This window comes from Lissotriton helveticus, chromosome 5_1, assembly GCF_964261635.1.
Source record: "Lissotriton helveticus chromosome 5_1, aLisHel1.1, whole genome shotgun sequence".
Taxonomy (NCBI): Eukaryota; Metazoa; Chordata; class Amphibia; order Caudata; family Salamandridae; genus Lissotriton; species Lissotriton helveticus.
The window spans coordinates 2,006,625,462-2,006,646,272 of NC_136065.1; the positions used below are offsets into that span (position 1 = coordinate 2,006,625,462).

The 20,811-nt window shown below is 43.0% G+C and overlaps 1 protein-coding gene across 1 annotated transcript in view; it reads left to right on the forward strand.

Moving 5' to 3' along the window:
• The window catches only part of LOC144756167 (E3 ubiquitin-protein ligase TRIM39-like), a 408,111-nt gene extending 387,793 nt beyond the window's left edge, over positions 1 to 20,318 (forward strand). The window contains exon 8 of the mRNA XM_078645747.1: positions 19,098 to 20,318. The gene's annotated coding sequence lies outside the window, so the exon portion shown is untranslated. The remainder of the gene's footprint in view (positions 1 to 19,097) is intronic.
• Positions 20,319 to 20,811: the final 493 nt, after the last annotated feature.

Here is a 20,811-nt window from a genome sequence, read left to right on the forward strand (position 1 = left end):
GAGATTTGAAGGCCTGTCATTTGTGCAATTGCTTATCTCCTAAAACCACTCAACATGCCGTGAATATGTCTGATTTGCCAAAACATGTATGGGAGAGATTTGTTATTGATTTCTTTGGTCCTCTTAACAATGGTCATTACCTGATGAATACTCCCATTTTCCATTGGGAGAAGATCTCACATCGACCATTCAAGAAAGAGTCATCAAGAGGTTAGATGGCACCTTTGCAATATGGGGTGCTCCTTCAATTCGAAAGTTTAACAGTCAAGAATTCCGAGACATTCTTAATCATCTCAATGTGAAACATCAGATAAGCATACCTCTTTGGCCAGAAGCAAATGGCATTGTCAAACACTTTATGAGCACACTTAAAAAGACCATCCAGCATGCCACAATGTAGAAGCTTGATCCGAAGTCCGTTCTCCATGCTGCTCTTTGAGCTTATTGGTTGACTCCTTATTCAACGACAGGTTAAACGCCTGCCACTTGATGTTTGGGAGAGCCATGATGACAAAGTTACCGCAACGTCTGGTACCAAGATCCAGGAAGAGGAAGTGGGGCGATAAGGCTTTTTCAGTGGCAGCATGTAAGCTATGGAATTCCCTACCCCTGTCGCTCAGATTGATCCCTCTTCTGCTCCCTTTCAGAAAAGCCCTGAAGACCTGGCTGTTCTCAGGCAAACAGTGAGCCGAAGTGCTTTAATTTTGCTTTTGGACTCCGTGGTATGTGCTGTCTCTCTCTTGCGCCTTAATGCCCTTGGGTGGCTGCTGCGCTATATAAATATCAAAATCAAATCAAAATCAATGAACCAACAGAAGATCTACAAGCGATGGTGAACTTTGTCTAGCAAACTTGTGCTATAAGCAAAGGACGAAAGTATATGCTGACAAATGTTAATGTGCCAAAAAACATTACTTTCAATGAAGGTGATCGAGTATTGGTGCAACAACAGACAAAAATCAAATCTGATGCACCCTTTCATGCTGAACCTTTCAAAGTTGCGACTAGTAAAGGAGAAGTGTGGCTCACTGGTTAGAGGAGGCAGACCTGGAAGCAGAGGTCAGCCCGGGACCAGGGTTCAATTCCCGGCTCGGCGGGGTCTTGAGTCCTAAAATGTCCATGGACTCGACAATTCTAGCTCCGGTGCCTACTCGACTCACGGGTTCACACTCTGCGACTCTGGGCAATAGCTTGCTTAATCTCCACAACGGCCCCTCGCGGCGGGATGCCTGGCTTTCACCTTGCGGATACCCTTGTGGAAAAGTAAATTTTGCCATGTCCTGTGTCCCTACGCGTGCTCCATCATATGTTATGTGTGCATGATTAATATGCATATGTTATTCCCCATGTTCGATTAAAGACGCAATTACAGTTGTGTCCACCTCTAGTATGCCAGTTTCCAGTTCTCGTGAATACTACGAATGTTAAGCCTATGTAAAGTTATGTTGCCACGTTTCTCAGTGTGCACGTTAATGCATTAAAAGTTCCCGTTTCTAGGCCTCAAAAGGGCCCGGACACCAGATTCAGCTCCTGTCTCCTGAAGCCCTCGCTGAGGAGCGATACGGCCCCCACCTGTATCCTCGACCCTTCACTTACTTCCTGCCTCACAGTGCCCGGTTCAGCCTTGCTCTGCTTCTGAGCCTGCCAAGAGTATGTTATGATTCTAGCTATCAGCCCAGCCCTCCTTCTCTGCATTCCTAAAGCTACTGAATCGCATCAATAGTTTCCGTCATTGTCTAGCCTTTAGGGCTCCATGTTAGAGAAATACTGTATTTAATGGTCATTTAATATTCTTCATCACGCACTACATGTAGAATAATGCATGCTCCAGTCTTAGAGTCTGTTAGCCTTTCCCCTCTTGACTTCTAGTTTATATCAACATGTTCCCTAAACATCAGATACTAGATAGGGTTTAGGTACATGTCGCTCCGACCCTCCAGACTTCAGTCTCTGCTCCTAGCACAGAGTTCATAGCCCCCAGCTTCTCCTAGTAATACGTCATTGCCAGTTTGCGCGCACCACCAGGTTAGAGGTCCCGGCTCCTCAGGTAGCCCCCTCCATGGTTTCCGCCCCATTCATGACATATTCTGTTACGTTTGCATCACATGTCTATGTATACGCCCTGTTACACCCATTTTCACCCTTATCTTTCGCGACTGCTACGCGTCACACCTATTGCTCCACCCACTGCTACGCCTATTGCAATGTAATGCTATGTGTTTGCGTTATGTATATATGCTCGTGTACTGTTATTAAAAAGTTAGAGCTAGCCATTCCAGATTCTGTCCCCGGCAGCTGCCGGGCCCTGCCATTCTGTTCCCGTGCAGGTTGTCCTGTTCCTGTCCTTATGCTGTATTAAACCTGCAAAACTCCCACTACCTCGAATCTTGACTCTTATTTATTGAGCTATCTGTTATTCATTCATCCATTCAAAAATAGGGTATTATTTATTTATTTACCACATAATGGCGCCCAAATAGGGACTTGCCCTTTCCCCACGCGTCGGTGAAGCCACGCCGACCCCCTGACCCTCTGTAGTCGTGACGGAACTCCTCTGCGCACCGGCAGATATTTCTGCTTCAAGTATCCCTCAGGCCCACGGAGGAGACGGAGGAGGCGGTCCAGCATCCAGACGAGACGGTGGAGGAACGCGGCGAGTCCCGACCAGAGCCCAAGCCGAGAGCCCAAGGTCCGAGGTATCCGGAGGTCCACCCGTAACTGAAGTCCGAAGTTCGTCGTCCGTCGTCGTAGCAGTCCAGTCCAGTCCGAGGCCTTCCGTTCTTGCTGCCCGGTGAGTACCGTTACTGGGGTGGTATCTAGACAGGGGCAATCTAATTGTCTCTGGTCTGTGGGTTGGTGGTACACAGACTCACAAACGAAGTGTCCACTTTGGTGGATGCGGGTCCTGACGTGTCTCTTTATGAGACCGGTAAGTTTCGTACTGTTTCAGCAGTGCATCTAGTTTCTGTTCTAGTCAGTTCTGTTCTCGAGAAAATTCATGTGTTCTGTTCTCAGTATTCCAGGTAGTATTCTGTTTGAACTGTTATTTTAAATGTTCTTCATGTATTTTAATGTCGTGGTATGAATGGGGAATAAGTATCGTGTTCATTGTTTATTGTATTGTGTCTGGATCACAGTTCAGCTATGCCCTTGTTTTCCAAGCTACGTCAGTTAAAAACTAGACAGGGTCTGCTGGAAGCAGCAGTTCCCGTCCCGCCCAGGGACAGTCCAGGTCACTTTATGTATCAGAAGCATGGCATAAGTGCCATATTATATCTAGATTTATGGGTAGAGTATACCAAGGAGTTGGAAGAAAAGTATAGATGGCCCGTATCAGGTACGTGGGATGCCGAGTGCATCATGAGAGTAGAAGAGGCATTATGGAAAAAGAAAGCCAGACAGTCACAGAAAGATGCAATCGAGTTATGGCGCAAAGAAGCTCATAAAAGAACCGAAAAAGAAATCAGAAAGTCAGAATTAAGTAGAGAATCCCAAGAGCGAGCCCAAGAAAAAGAATTAATCGAGATAGGTGAACAAGTTAAAACCGAACAGAAAGACAGACAGAGGAATGCCCTTATTAAGGGTATGTATCCTCTTCTTGCCGAGGGCTTGCCAAAAGCGACCCCGGAGGCATCCAGCAATTTCCCGCCACCATTAGTCCCGACCAAGCTACGTCACAAACCGACCGCAGCTGATATTTTTATTTCGTCCTATTTGGACGACACGGTCCCAGAATATGCAAATCCTGTTCGCGCTCCGCCAGTCCCTGTAAATCAGGCACTTCCCGTTCCTCCAGACACCGGGGCACCCCTTGCAGTACCTGCTACGGCCCCCCCGGGTCAGCCCGCCATGCCGGTTCAGCCCGCATTTCAATTTCCCGCCACACTAGTACGAAGAGTATCAGTCGACGATTCTAGTTTAGGGGCCGCAGGAGGAGGGCCTCCTCAAACCCCGCCGCCACACAAGCGTTTAACGTCAGCCGAATTACATGCTCAAGCGTCACAACGTACGCCCAAGTATAAGTCTGTTGCAGAAATCAGGCGAGCCCTTAGCGAATGCGGCTATGATCCAGTCCCAGGCGAGGATAATATGGTTTTATATTCACTACGCATAAGAAAGGTGGCCGAGTATCTAGTCACCCTACCGAATATGAAAGAAGATCTAGACAGAATATATCGTTTCATCCGTACAGGGGATGATCCAGAAAGCATTGGCGAAGCCATGTCTCAAAGGAAAGCTGAGATCCAGCTTATGTTATTGAAGTTTCTGATCAATTGTCTAATCAGAGAACAAGATTACCCGTCTAAAGATCAAGCCGAAATGAGAACCCTGACAAAATGGAGTGATAATATAGCCGAGGGTAAGCACAAGACCATCAGTGCTATGGAGAGTATGTACAAGAGAATCCGTAAAGAAATAATAAAGTTACACGAACAGCGTAAAGCAGCACAAGTAAGCGAGAAAGAAAGTAACTCTGATACTGAAGAGGTAGACGACGAGAATCCCGCCAGAATAGCGTATGTAGGAAAATCTAGATTCCCAGATCGCCATTTACGCCTAGAACACAAGTCTACTTTCCATCCTCCAGCACCAGAACAAGGTTCTCTAGAACAAGTGTTTCAAGCTACCGATCACATTCTGAAATCACGAATCGGTTATAGTGAATTAAGTACCATGCATGAACAAGAACTAGTCCGATCAGCAGTCCGATGGATTACTGATTCTACCACTTTTCCAGACGAAATAGTGGCACAGATGTTTCTGAAACTGCCCCCAGCCGAGCAACGACTGGTGGGTATGTATATGATCCAGCACCTCATTACTCTGTATGAGGGTCAGCACTCTGATCCAGGTCCGTTACATGATATCCTGAACGAGTTACTTCAGTATAGATGGAAAGGTCTAGGTACCGATTTAATTAGTGTCATTCTAGAACAGCGCCACAAATATAGAACGTTTCTGAACCCGCATTTTGTTCATGTCTCACCCCCAGAAAGTAAACCCTTTTACATAGACAGACAGAACCCGTTACGAGAAGTCCACCCAGTTAGAGGAACGGGTGGCGAAATGCAACGAGTGTTTGTTTACACTCCGATCACAAAGATGGAATTGTTAGAGATGAAAAAATTAATTCCCTGTCATGATAAAGATCCAGCAGGGTTCCACCGAGAATTAAAAGACATGCTCCGTATGGGAGAATACACTTATCCAGATATAATTAAAATGTTAAAAGTTCTGTTGCCTGCGGGCACATATGAAAAGCTCAAGGAAAAAGAATGGGAGGTGGGAGAGAAAAAGATCGATTGGGCAGTTCTAGAAGCTGAAGACAAGATACGAGTACCAGGTACCGGTCTCGGAGATAAATGTAAAGAATTACCAGAATTATTGATTCAAGTTTTACCCAGATTGTTAACAACGAAAAAGGAAGACTGGGATGCAATCTCAGCCTGTAAACAGAAACAAGACGAAGATATCAGTGATTTTTATTCTAGATTTGAGAAATGTTTTAGCATCAACAGTGGCCTCAAGACCAGTAGTGAGTCATACCCTCATCTTTTTGTTACTAAATTAGTCGAGAATTCAAGTCCACAAGTTAAAAATCGAGTTTTGAAAGTCGAAAGTACCTGGCAAGCTAATACTCCGTCCCAGATGCTCCAGATGCTCCAATATCACCAGAATAGAATCAGAGAAGAGCAAGAACATGAGAAAAAGCGTATGAAAGACACGAAAATGAAAGTATTAGTTGCACAATCTGTTCCTCAAGACAGCCAGAAGAGGGGTCCGAATCAAGCCAGTCATCCTGCGGCTCCCGTTAAAGGGAATTGCAATTATTGTAAACAGCCAGGTCATTTTATAAACGAGTGTGCAGTTCTGAAACACAACATAGCTACCGGTAAAACAAAAGAAAGACCACGTCCGCCTAGACAGGAACAAGTTCCACAGACTCCTCAGCCACAGAATGCACAACAGACAGTTACAGTACCGCAGCCTATTGCTGCAACACAGCATGTTACACAGCAGATGTACCAGTATGCACAGTCTGAGTATCCAGAGTATCAGCCATATTCATGAAACAGCCTGGAGAGGGAGGTAGGCTTGCCTCTCATCGAGATACCTGTAGATCAAGAAGGTCCCTATGTTCACAGTCAAGTATTAGGGAAAGACAGAAAGTTTTTGATTGATACAGGGGCAAGTAGGACCACAATTAGTCACGCCGAAGTTCCAGGGGCTCCGCTCTCAGGCTCAAGAAATGTTTCCCTTGGATTTTCAGGAAAACCCATAGTTAATATCAAAACCAGTTACTCTAGAAGTAGGTCCATTGTCCCGCACTACTGATCTGTTACTTACGAAGTCATGTCCAGAAAATCTATTAGGCATTAAAACACTGAAAGAGTTAGGTGCAGTTATATGCTGTTCCCCAGAGGGAATACGTCTGTTCCTACGTGACTTTAAGGGTCACTATGTATTACGTGATTTTGATCCAAGATTGTCTAATGTTCCGCAGCATTTATGGGCGCAAGGTCCAACTGATGTAGGGTACATGCAAATCACACCCCATCGTGTGACTCTCAAGTCAGGTGTAGTGTTACCACGAATCAGACAGTACAGATTGCCACCTGAGGCTGTAGCAGCCTTATCCAAAATTATTGACGAGCTCATCGCTCAAGGAGTAGTTGTAGAAACTGACTCCAATGTATGCAATTCTCCGATCATTCCAGTCATGAAACGTACTGATCCAAATGCACCCCCAGTATATCGATTAGTGATTGACCTACGAGAACTTAACAAATGTATTATTGCTCAGTACCCAGTTGTTCCAGATATCTCTTCCCTATTGACAGCCATTGATTCCGAAGCCACGTTCTTTACTGTAATCGACCTCAAGAACGCATTTTTTAGTGTTCCAATTCATCCAGACAGCCAGTTTCTTTTCGGATTCTGTTTAAATGGAAGGAGCTACCAGTTCACACGCGCTCCTCAAGGTTTCACAGAAAGTCCTAGTATTTACAGTCAAGCACTTAAGAGACAACTTGATAATGTGCACATGCCAACTGACACTGCCCTGCTCCAGTATGTCGATGATCTACTGATTACAGCCCGTTCTGAACGTGACTGCGAGCGAGCGTCACTGACGTTCTGTATTTCTTAGCCGAGATGGGGCACAAGGTGTCCCCTTCGAAGCTTCAATTCTGTGTCCAGCAAGTGGTCTACTTAGGACACTTACTGTCCAAGAGGGGTAGGCAGTTGACACCAGACCGTATCCAGTTAATAGCGAGTCTTCCTCAGCCCAAGACCCAGAAGGAGGTACGTGCTTTTATCGGCCTTACTTCTTATTGTAGACATGGATTCCTCAGTATGCATTTCTAGCCAAGCCACTGATACAGTTAACGTCACAGGAGGCAGCCGCACCGACTGTTCTCCCTTGGACATCTGAACATACACTTAGTTTCAACGAGTTAAAGAAAGCTTTATGTCAAGCTCCAGTTCTAGCTACACCGAACTACAGTAAGCCTTTTACACTTTTCGTCACAGAACGTGAAGGTACAGCATTATCTGTTCTCACACAAGATCAAGCAGGACAATACAAGCCCTGTGCTTATTTTTCGAGCACATTAGATCCTGTAGCCCAGGCTTTGCCTGCGTGCCTCAAGTCAGTTGCAGCCACAGCACTAACTAACAGACAAAGTGATTCCATAGTATTAGGACACTCCCTGACAGTACAAGTTCCACACTCCGTGGAAGTTCTTCTAAATCGAACACAAACTCAGCACTTGACAATTGCACGTTTAACAGGTTATGAATTGACACTGTTCCAGCCACACATAGAAATCAGACGCTGCAACATCCTGAACCCTGCTACACTGTTACCATCAGCTAATTCAAATTCTGCCACACATGACTGTGTGGAAGTAGTTAACATTACGACAAAGCCAAGACAAGATCTGACAGATATTCCATTACCAGATCCTGACCTGACACTTTATGTGGATGGTTCATGCATGAGAACTAGTACAGGAGAACTAGTTGCCGCGTATGCAGTGACTACTGACACTGAAGTTATTGAGACACACCGTATTGACACCCTGTCTGCTCAAGCAGCAGAGCTAGTTGCTCTGACACAAGCCTGCATACATGCCAAGAACCTGAAAGTTAATGTTTACACAGATTCACGCTACGCATTTGGAGTCGTACACGACTTTGGAGTGCTCTGGCAGGAGAGAGGTTTCATGACTTCTCATGGAACCAAGATTCAGCATGGTCTCCTTATTCAAGCTCTGTTAGATGCAATACATTTACCGACATCCATTGCCATCATGAAGTGCAAGGCACACACGAAAGTCACTGACATTATTTCCCAGGGTAACGATCTAGCAGATCGCACAGCCAAGCTTACAGCCCAGACTCCAGACATTCCAGTTAACACGACACACACTCCAGATCCGACTACATGTATGACAGTTAAGGACCCTACTCAAGATGTCATAGATGTCCAGTTACATGCTACTCCCGATGAAATCAAGAAGTGGTCCGAACAAGGAGGGGTCCAGACAGATCAAGGATGGGTGACGAAGGGTAGAACCACATGGTTTCTCCCCGACTCTATGGTTCAAGTCATTATTAACACCGCACATAGTCCAGCACATTTAGGAGAAAAAGCCATGTTAGACAGTATCCAGAACATTTGGTTCAACAAGCATTTACGAGCTGCAGCCAAGCAGAAAGTCCGTACCTGTATGATATGTTGTCAGTTTAATCCAGGTAAAAGTGTCCCGGTGGAACAAGGTGGATTCCAGCCCCCTGACCACCCTTTTGAAGTCCTCCAGATGGATTATATTCAGATGGAGCAATGTCGAGGTTTCAAGTATGTTCTTGTAGTTGTATGCGCTTTGTCCAGGTGGACAGAGGCATATCCAGTCCCAGATTACACAGCCGCGACCACTGCCAAGCAGCTGGTTCGTGAATTCTTCCCTCGTTATGGACTCCCTAGGGTCGTATATTCTGATAACGGCCAGCCATTCTCCTCAGAGTTAATGAAGCACGTTTCCCTTTTGTTAGGGTACCAGTGGAAGTTCCATTGTGTACGCCATCCTGAAGCAGCTGGTCTCGTAGAGAGACATAATCAGACCCTGAAAATTCGCATCGCCAAAGTTTGTAAAGAGAAAGGTGTGGACTGGCTAGTAGCTCTGCCAGTTGCTCTGTTCTATATGCGCATGGTCGCACACTCCAGATCAGGTCTGTCCCCGTACGAGGTCGTATTCGGCCGCCCCCCTAACATGTGGGGTACTCCTAGACCCCGAAGTATTACCGATGTTTCCAGTAATATGCTGACAGATTACCTAGCTTCCTTGATGTCTGCCCTCAACTCTTGTCGTTCACAGGTTGCCGCCGCATTTCCAGACAATACCGAGGTGGCACCGCATGAAATCGTTCCCGGATCCATGGTTCTAGTTCGCAATTTTGACCGCTCAAGTCCGCTGGAGCCTCGCTGGAAGGAGCCCCGACAGGTCCTCCTCACCACCCGTACAGCCGTGAAGTTGGAGGGTCGCAAAGGCTGGGTGCACCTTTCGCACGTGAAGAAATTTTATGGACTGAAACCCGTCTCAAAGAACATTTCCCAGGATTTGAAGGAATGCCAAAGTACTATTCTTAAGGACTGTCCCGCAAAGAACAATGATACTGAACCCCCCCTGTTAGAGAAAACTCCGCAGCAGGAGTATAAACAGAAACTACGGTCTAGTAAAATAAGTCAGCCAGTTTGATTGTCTAAGTCCTCCCCTAGGTGAAACGGTTAGACTGTTTCTGACATGTATAAAATAGACCCCCATAGTGAGAGAGTTAGTCAAAACTCAATCCGATGTATCGTTTTTCTAAGTTTCATATTGTTTCTCAGCATTATGATTTCCTGCACCAGTTATGCATTTTACCTGTGTTTTCCAGTTTCTCATGTAAATAAGTCTTCTAATGTTACAGCAGAGCACACGTTTAGTGATCTGCCTCCTCATGAACTCTCTTACCGCCTCGCTATGCGAAATAATACTTTCATCCGCATGTTACATTATTCACACCAGACCAGCAATGCCACTAATTGTTGGGTGTGTGGTCGACTCCCCCCTTTCCAGACCCCGAAGGGAGTTCTGCCACTCTTTCCTTATCCTTTTTCACATAATGGTTCGTGTGGAGCATGGTCCACGTTAACGTCATCCTCAACAGATAAGTCTTTTCTTAACAGTACATGCTTTCCAGACAAGCAAGGTCTTCCCCACAGAACCGGGTTAGATCTAGAAAATGAAGTTTACAATTTAGGTAATTATTCTTCGAATTTTATGGTCCTGAATGTTCAGTCTGATACTACTCCAGACTTACCTGCTATTTCAGTACTACCAGTCAAAGGCGAATTATGTGTCCGAAATAATGGTTCCGTACATGTAGGACATAGCGATTGTACTACTATTGTCAAGTATAGTGACAGTGGGAAATCTATTTTCAAAGCTTCACGTCATTCATATTTTATTTGTGATCAGACCGCATATGTTCGTCTGCCCCTCGATTGGGAGGGAACCTGTTACATTGCCTTCCTACTGCCACCAGTTTTCTTAGCCCCATCTGATTATCATAGAAACACACATCTAGTACACATTAGACATAGAAGGGAGATCGAGTCCCCAATTGTCGATTATACTGAAACTGCTCTAGAACAGTATACAGACTTCAATAAAGGTTTCTTCTTCTTTTTAGGCCCTGTCCAGAATAGTAAGCTAATCCGTAGGTTAACCAGAACCCTTGAAGCCGTAGTAAATGAGACTGCCTCTGCTCTAGGTAACTTAACCGAAGAGCAATCTGCTATGAGATTTGTAGTTTTGCAAAATCGTCTCGTCCTTGACGTCATACTGGCCGATAGGGGCGGGGCTTGTAGAGTCATCGGATCTAGTTGCTGCATTTTCATTCCAAATAACGCGCCGTCTGTTTATTCAGCTATAACCAGACTTCATAAAATTGCCCATCTGATACACCAAAATCCAGGCACCTGGACATGGTCCGGTTGGCTCTGGAGTATAATTTCCGCCTGGGGATGGAAAGTCTTGTCCTTTCTAGGTATAGCAGTAGCGATCATATTCAGCTGCTGCCTCTGTATACAATGTGGCCCTGCGATTTGCGGCATTTGTGCTACATCCTGTATTCCTAGTTTAACTCCTAGTCCCAAGTCCCGTTCTAAATCCCGTTCCAAGAGAATTCGAGATGAGCAAATGATACTGTATGAAATGATAGATGGTATCATGAATATTGATGTTTCCTGATGGAAACGTAGTGACAAGGAGGGAATGTGGAAAAGTAAATTTTGCCATGTTCTGTGTCCCTACGCGTGCTCCATCATATGTTATGTGTGCATGATTAATATGCATATGTTATTCCCCATGTTCGATTAAAGACGCAATTACAGTTGTGTCCACCTCTAGTATGCCAGTTTCCAGTTCTCGTGAATACTACGAATGTTAAGCCTATGTAAAGTTATGTTGCCACGTTTCTCAGTGTGCACGTTAATGCATTAAAAGTTCCCGTTTCTAGGCCTCAAAAGGGCCCGGACACCAGATTCAGCTCCTGTCTCCTGAAGCCCTCGCTGAGGAGCGATACGGCCCCCACCTGTATCCTCGACCCTTCACTTACTTCCTGCCTCACAGTGCCCGGTTCAGCCTTGCTCTGCTTCTGAGCCTGCCAAGAGTATGTTATGATTCTAGCTATCAGTCCAGCCCTCCTTCTCTGCATTCCTAAAGCTACTGAATCGCATCAATAGTTTCCGTCATTGTCTAGCCTTTAGGGCTCCATGTTAGAGAAATACTGTATTTAATGGTCATTTAATATTCTTCATCACGCACTACATGTAGAATAATGCATGCTCCAGTCTTAGAGTCTGTTAGCCTTTCCCCTCTTGACTTCTAGTTTATATCAACATGTTCCCTAAACATCAGATACTAGATAGGGTTTAGGTACATGTCGCTCCGACCCTCCAGACTTCAGTCTCTGCTCCTAGCACAGAGTTCATAGCCCCCAGCTTCTCCTAGTAATACGTCATTGCCAGTTTGCGCGCACCACCAGGTTAGAGGTCCCGGCTCCTCAGGTAGCCCCCTCCATGGTTTCCGCCCCATTCATGACATATTCTGTTACGTTTGCATCACATGTCTATGTATACGCCCTGTTACACCCATTTTCACCCTTCTCTTTCGCGACTGCTACGCGTCACACCTATTGCTCCACCCACTGCTACGCCTATTGCAATGTAATGCTATGTGTTTGCGTTATGTATATATGCTCGTGTACTGTTATTAAAAAGTTAGAGCTAGCCATTCCAGATTCTGTCCCCGGCAGCTGCCGGGCCCTGCCATTCTGTTCCCGTGCAGGTTGTCCTGTTCCTGTCCTTATGCTGTATTAAACCTGCAAAACTCCCACTACCTCGAATCTTGACTCTTATTTATTGAGCTATCTGTTATTCATTCATCCATTCAAAAATAGGGTATTATTTATTTATTTACCACACCCTTCCGGGGTTATCTCACAGGGGAATACCAGGACGGGTTCCCTAAGCAAGCGCTTAGAAACCGCTTGGTGATTTGCGCTATATAACGTCCTGTACATTTACATTTACATTTACATTTACATTTACATTTACAAAGGACACATGGTGACTACTCACTGTCCTGGAAAGTCAGTTAAGCAAGATTCTTCGCACTTCAGGCATCTGCCTCATATTTCACCAGTACCTGATGTCAGAGATAAGACTGGTTTGATTGAGACTGTAGAGAGCCCTGTGACTGCATCTGTCCTTACATCACCAGTGCCTGTCATGGATGCTTCTCTCGCTCTACCCAGCCTCAGAGGACATGATCTGGGCATTTGGTAGGAGCTCCATGACAACTCATTAGGGAGTTGTAATGTATATGCATATATGTCTGTAAAGAAATGGTATTTTTTATTTAACGAGTTGAGAGATGCAGTGTCTTGTGAGTTCACGGACGGGACCCTTTTGATTCCTGATGGGTTCAGTAGAACTATAATCCAAGTTTACAGGTGTGGTGAATAGAGTTCATGTTTAGAATGTTGAGTTTGCAGTTACACCCACAGGAATAAAGATGTGAGATACTAAGCTCTGTGTGTGGCATATTCATTTACGAGTACCCAGGCTGGGGTGGGCGCTACACACACATCATAGGCATTATACTGCCATGGGTCATCCTAATGTTCCAGGAATTGCCACCCAAATGCTGAGGCCGGGCACCAGAACACCTACCCCTACATTGGCACACTCATAGGCACTCCCGCCCACAGTTGTACATACCCTCACCAACACACATGATTTGAAAGAAACTTTTTGTTCATTTCCCTTCTACTGGAGCCTGCATGGAACAAATGCCTTCATCCGTCTCTCTCCCTCAGCCTCACATGCTCCATTAACCATTCGGCTTCATGCCACTCCCTGTTATTTTCCTACCACTTCAAAGTTCTGATGTGATACATACAGTTTGTTTGACACTGCAGTAAGTGACTAGGTCCTGTGCTTTTAGTCACACTGTAAAACTGATGATGTGTCTTGCCAGAGAACTGTGAGGGCAATTGATGGCCAAGCCTGAAACAGAGCATTGCTTTCCAGTATTCTAAATATGCCAAGAGTGTCTCACCAACCAGGCTGATGTGCACAGTTCGCATTTTTCTCTTCTGGGAGAGTTTGTCGCAGTTCAGTATCACATTCTCAGAGTGAAAGCGAAACAAGCATTTGCAGCACCAATTGATATCCCATATGGAAATGCTATTGGCTTTGCCAATATCTATTAGCCATGTTGTACACCAGTATGGCTGCTATTCAGCAGGGCTAAAGGTTAGTAGGGTAAAGGAGAGTGGTGTGGAGTACAGTGTCATAATGTGGAGTGGCGTAGAGTAGTGTAGAGTGGAGTGTCATGAAGTGGTGTAGAGTGTCATAGAATAGAGTGTGGTATAGAGTAGAGTGGAGTGGCATAGAGATTCATAGATTGGAGTGGCATAGAAGGGAGGAGTGGAGTAGTGTGGCACAGGATAGAGTGGAGTAAAGTGGCATGGATTGGCACAGACTGAGTTACGTAGAGCAATATAGAGTGGAGTAGTGTTGTAGAATGGCATAGTGTAGAGTGGCATGTAGTGGAGTAGAGTGTCATAAACTGGAGTAGAATTTAATGAAGTAGAGTGCCAGAGTGGAGTATCATAAAGTCTACAATAGAGTACAGTGGCATAGAGTGAAGTTGCACAAAATACAGTGTAAATTGGCATAAGATTCATTGGCCTTGAGTAAAGTTGGGTAGAGAGCATTGGCGTAGAATGCAGTGACATAGGTGTAGAGTGCAGTGGCATAGAGTGGTGCAGAGTAGAGTGACCTGGCATAGAATGGAGTGGTTTAGGGTAGAGTGGAGTGGCGTAGAGTGGTGTGGAGTGCAGAGGCTTCAATTCAACATTACTTACTTGAGTGAATTGTATCAATATAAATAAGTTTATATGGAAATGTAAATCATCTGTGGTTCTGCAGTGCCAATCTAATTTCATGTATGTTGCAGGGAGTTTCCTTTATTAATCGCATTCGCGCTAGCGGTTTTCCTGCTGCGCGCTGCGTTTTTGAAAAAGCTGCGTTACATGACGAGCTCAGCTCGTCATCAGCGTGCGAGCGGCACAACTCATGACGAGCTGAGCTCGTCATGAGCGCCGAAGTGGTTAAGCTATTTGAAGCACTTATTTTTCAATACTATATTCTGTATTGATTAAAGATGAAGTATTGTGTTTTGTATATATGTTATTGCAACATATTTTCTCTTCATTGTTGCATTGTTGAATTGGGCACCTCCTCTACTTATTGCCATGTGACAATTTAGTTAAATTTGAAAAAGACCACAGATGTGGATAAAATGTTGGCAAAGTGGGTTTGACCCACCATTTCCGCACTTTAGCTTAGAAATTTTTCACTTTGAAATTTGGAAAACCAATAAAACTGAATTTTGTACCTTCAACATTTCTGCATTTTGTGGTCATTACGTAGTGTCCTCCGAGTTTTTTTTTGTTATTTTATTTGATCCTGCTCTAGTTGTGTGGTGATATTTGCCGTTCACAAAGAACACCACTACTTCTTTTTTTTATTTTTTAAATGGCTGAATTTTTTGAGAATGAAAATGAGTACAGTTTATTTCCACCCTTTCTTCTACAAAGATTCTACATTACTCCTTTCAGGACACTCCAGTAACCAAGTATCTGCATGTAACAAACACGACAGAGACATCAAATGTGTGCTTCATAAATGACCACTTCAGGGCCATCAAAAGTTGAATGGTTTCAAATTGGCTTGAGATTGAGGAGCGAACAGAGCTTGTGAGCAATAATAGGCTGATTTGCTATATTGGGTGGGGTGTTGTCTGCCAGCGTATTCCAGGAGGCTGCAGGTGGGAGCCAATTCAGAGCGTGAATCTAACCGACACTGCATGGGGCTGGGTGGTAGATTGGATAGGGGAGATGATGGAGGGAAATGCCGAAATAAAGTAACCAAAACTTGAGGAAAGTGGAATATAGGGCAGAGACACAGACATTATGGGATTTATGTGTGTACCTACACCCTGACCCCTGGAAACTGTAGACACACACCGCAGTTGGTATTAATTAATAAGAGTACAATCAGCCCATAAATCTTATGTATAAATATCATGTAATTATTAAGGTAATGTCAGCAAAGGCGCAGAATAGATTTGAGTGGTGTGAAGTGATGCAGAGTGTAGTGGTGTGGTCTGGTGTAGAGTTGAGTGGTGCTGAGTAGAGTGCAGTGGCATAGAGTAGCGGTGTAGAGTGCAGTAGTGCAGAGTGGGGTGGTGCAAAGTGGAGTAGAGTGGCATAGAGTGCAGTGGTGTAAAGTATTAGTGGAGTGGTGCATGGTCGAGTGCATTAGTGTTGAGTGCAGTGTCACACTTCAGTGATGCACAGTAGAGTGCATTGGCGTAAAGTGGCGGAAAGCTCAGGGGCGGAGAGTACAGTATTGTATAGAGTGCAGAGGGGAGTAGAGTGTAGTGGCGCAGAGTAGAGTATAGTGGCATACAGTGCAGCGGTGCAGAGTAGATTGTGATAGAGTGCAGTGACATAGAATGTATTGGTTTTGAGTAAACTGGTGTTGAGTGCAGTGGCATAGAGTACAGTGATGTATAATAGAGTCGATTTGAGTGGATTAGAGTGCAGTGTAGATTAGAGTGGATTTGCATACAGTGGAGCAATGCAGAGTGGTGCAGAGTGCAGTGGCCTACAATGCATTGGTGTAGAGTGGAATAGAGTAGAGAGGTGTGGAGTGCAGTATTGCTGAGTAGAGTGTAGTGGTGCATGGTAGAGTGCAGTGCCTTGGCTAGAGTGCTGTGATGTAGAGTGCATTGACCTAGAGTGGTGCAGAGTACAGTGGCATAGAGTAGAGTGGCACTGTGGCTTGGAGTGGCATAGTGTGGAGTGGTGCAGAGTAGATTGGAGTGAGGTAATGTGGAGTATGCATGGTGTGGTAAGGCATTAACATTGCAGGCAACACATCTTCTATTGAAATGACCATTACATTTTCACTGCCATACAATTTTACTGATAAAATTATACAGCGCACAAACGATAATGTGTCGAAATGTCACAGTTCAGAATAGCAAGCATGTACTTCATTCGAACCTTTCTAATTCCGATATATTCTGAAATATATCCACACAGTTCAGTTACAGACATTTAAATTATGTTATGTACTAGAAAACAAATAACATCATACAGCCTTCATTTAGCACATGCCCAGTAGTCATTATGATTGTCAAGTAAATCCTCTCACTTTGAAGTCAGAGAAAGAAAAGTAAACATCAAGTTCCCTGGAAGACAGAGCCTGGCTTTGACCCTGTCTTTGAATGCAAAGCAAATGTGGCAAGATAAGGCCAAGATTTAAAGGCCTACTTACAGAAATCCAGTATTGGTGGAAGAATACAGTAAATAGTGTTTGGGCAACGGAAGAAACAAACTCAATCTGGGCAGTCTAAAACAAATAGAGCTAGCAAATAGAAAGCAAGAAGATGTGAGTTACAAATCACAACGGCAATTATAAGCAATGGGCGGAATGCATTCTGAGGGAAGCTTGAATGTTCCCAAGATGTGATTAGCGTTTGACCTAAAAAGGAGGGGGAAGGTTAAATATCCAAATAAGCAGGCTTCCACTGATAAAAAAAGTGTACTTTATGCTAAAGATGGTAGTACATGGGGTGGACCTCTAATCAATAATTGACCAGTAATGGCGTGATAGTTCAGTGGGTTTCTGTAATTGCTATACAAACCCCCCAAATATATTAAAGGGAGAAGCAAATACTACAGATTAATGTTGGTTCCAATAAAATATTATACCTGTTCATGCCATAGTATAATATAAGATAAGTGATAAAGAAACCTGGAATTTCCAAGAGCAAACATTAAAAATCACCATATAAGGGTGTAGATGATTGACATGTATGTTAGTAATGTGCCAGCACTGCCCTTGATGGGAGCTGTGATTGTAGGGGTTACAATGGAAGCAATGAGATGTTTACAAAAAAAAGATAAAACATTGAAGGGCTGTGTATGAAACAAGATGCTGGCCATTTGTATTGGCTTCGACTCCATTACTAAGCCTCCTCCATGCCCACTTTGACATTCAGAGAATTGTTATTTCTAATGTTAGTCAAATTTTTTGAAATACTTGTTATCGTTAGAAAGCAAGCTAGCATATGCTTTTTGTGTGTGTTTGTCTGTTTACCATTGACATAGAATCCTTCTTTTATCCATTTCCCAGCATAGATAAGATAGTCACAAATTTCAAGTTTCACTTTGGAGATACATAAATGTAAATAGAAGCATGTGATCAAAGAAGAAAGTTATTCTCTGAACTCTAATCAAATGTTATTTTTTCCGAATGCACACGAAATGCTGCAAAACTAAACAATTCAGAATAGTTTGTCATTTCTCTTTGATCTGCTGACTACCTTCAAATCACACTGCTGCACCCCTACTTCCAGTGCAAACGATGGGAACTTCTTCTGCATCCTCCTACACCAATATAATGATGGGTTATTTTGAGAATACTAAAGTCATGAGCTCTGACCTGCAAGAATATTATAAAAATGCCCCTATTTGGATCAGCTTTATTGATGATCTTTTTCTAGTTTGGAGCACCATTGAGAAAAGCATTCTTTAATGTATAGTCCTGCTAAACAAAAATCTGTGGAGGTTGAAATCCCCTAACTTCCTTTCTAGAGTAACAGTGTAATTCTTGGTTTTTAGATTAGTGTGTTTGGCGACTGTCTCAATATGTCCCTTTTTTAGAAAGGATATTCCATCCAATTCAGTTGTAGAAACTTAGTTACCATCCTCATACCTGCTTTAGGTAGCTGATGATATGGCGGCACAATACTTCAGGAAAGGATAAATACAATTCAATAATCCTGGGACAGACAAAACCAAATGATGTAACGTATAAAAAGGTCCCGAGAGTGAAACATCCTGACTTACAATGCAATACTTCAAGGAAAATATTAGAATTTAGAGAAGCATTTGAAGATTTTAATAGCTGATCCTGTTATAACATATTTTACCTTCAGAACCTATTATCACATATGTGAAAGGGAGGAATGTTATAAACAGGCTAGCAGCTTATTTCTGCCATCTAAGAACTGATCTTTATGGCTTGAGAACAGCTGTTCTTTCCCCAAATGTTGTAATTCTACTGGGTGTGATTTTGGCTTATAATACAATGTAGAGGGGAGGACCGGGGGGTAATTGGGAAAGGGAGGTCCAGTACAGATGGATTTGGCTTCTCTGAATTTATGACTGAAAAGACTAATGATAAAAACAGTTTTATTTGTATGATTTGAATTGTTGATCAACATATGTGATATATGTTCTCCAATACCTCTGTAAACTTCCATACATTGGAAGTACAACTCGATAAATGAGAATATGGGTTATTGAACGTATTAGATCCATTAGAAGGGATTATGAAAATTACCCAGTTGCTGCAGATTATAAATCATTTCAGAACATTGATTATAATACTCTTCAATTTGCAGGATTCTGGACCCAAAATCGACATCTACATGGTGTGAATCAAGAACTACGTTTTGTGACATTAGAATCCAAAATGATCATGTTATCTACTCTGAAACCACTGACACTTAATACAGATGAAGGACTCCGTTCTTTTTTTACAAGAAGATTACAGAGTGATATTGTCCTTGAATCTCTTGATTAAAGGTGCTTATTGTTGCATTGTTTCTTTAATTGTTGGCTATGAATGTGTGTCTCTATTTCATTGAGGATTTGTTTTTCTTTCAATTGGAATCTGCCTTTGCTATGAATTTGAAAAGGAATGTTTGTGGTATTATTGAAAACTGGAGTGTATATGTAGAACGATGTAAATAAAACAGACACTGCACAGTATTGATATCTCAGCCCCTTGGTCAATTAGAATAGATTTGGTACTTTCAATTCAAGATTACTTAGTTGAGTGACTTGTATCAATACAAATGTGATTATATGGGGATATAATCTTTGTTACTGCAGTGCCAATTTGATTTCATATATGTTTCAGGGGAACGCTATTTGAAGCATTTATTGTTCAATAATATATTCTGTATTGATTAAAGATGAAGTATTATATTTTGTATATTATATTGCAAAATATTTTCTCTTAATTGTAGCATTCTTGGCTATGAATTTGTGTCTCTATTTCATTGAGGATTTATTTTTCTTTCAATTGGAATCTGCCCTTGCTATGATTTTGAAAGGGATGTTTGTGGTGTTATTGAATAAAGGAGTGTATATGAGATCAGTTTAAATAAAACAGACACTGCACAGAATTGATATCTCTACCCCTTGTTCAATTAGAATAGATGTGGTACTTTCAATTCAAAATTACTTAGTTGAGTGACTTGTAGCAAAACAAATGTGATTATATGGGAGTATACTCTTTGTTACTGCACTGCCAATTTGATTTCATGTATGTTGCAGGGCAACGCTATTTGAAACATTTATTTTTCAATAATATATTCTGTATTGATTAAAGATAAAGTAGTATATTTTGTATATTATATTACAATATATTTTCTCTTAATTGTTGCATTGTTGAAATGGACACCTCCTCTACATTATTTTCTATGTGACAATTGAGCCCACAGATGAGGGTGAAATTTTGGCAGTGTGGGTTGGCGCCCACTATTTTCGCACTTTACCTTAGCACCTTTCATTTTGAATTATGAAAAAAACAATAAAACTGAATTTTGAACCATCAACATTTCTGCATTTTGTGGTCATTGGAACAACATTGCTACTATTTTTAATTTTTTTTTTAAATGGATGATTTTGTTGAAGAATGAAAAATTAGTACAGTTTATTTCCACCCTTTCTTCTTCATAGATTCTACATTACTCCTTTCCGGGCACTCCAATGGGCAAGTATCCGCATGTAACAAACACAACAGAGACAACCAGTATGAGCTTCACAAATGACTACTTCCGTGGCCATCAAGGGTTGAATGGATTCAAATTGACTTGAGTTTGATGAAGGAAAAGAAATAAAGGCCAATATTAGGCAAATGGGCTATATGGGGTGGTGTTGTGTGCCAGCGTAATTCAGGAGGCTGCAGGTGGGAACCAATTCAGAGTTTGATCTCAACCACCACTGGATGGGACTGGGTGGTAGATTGGATGGGGAAGGATGGAGGGCGGAAATCCAGAATAAAGGGACCAAAATATAAGGACGGTGGGATATACGGCAGAAGTTATG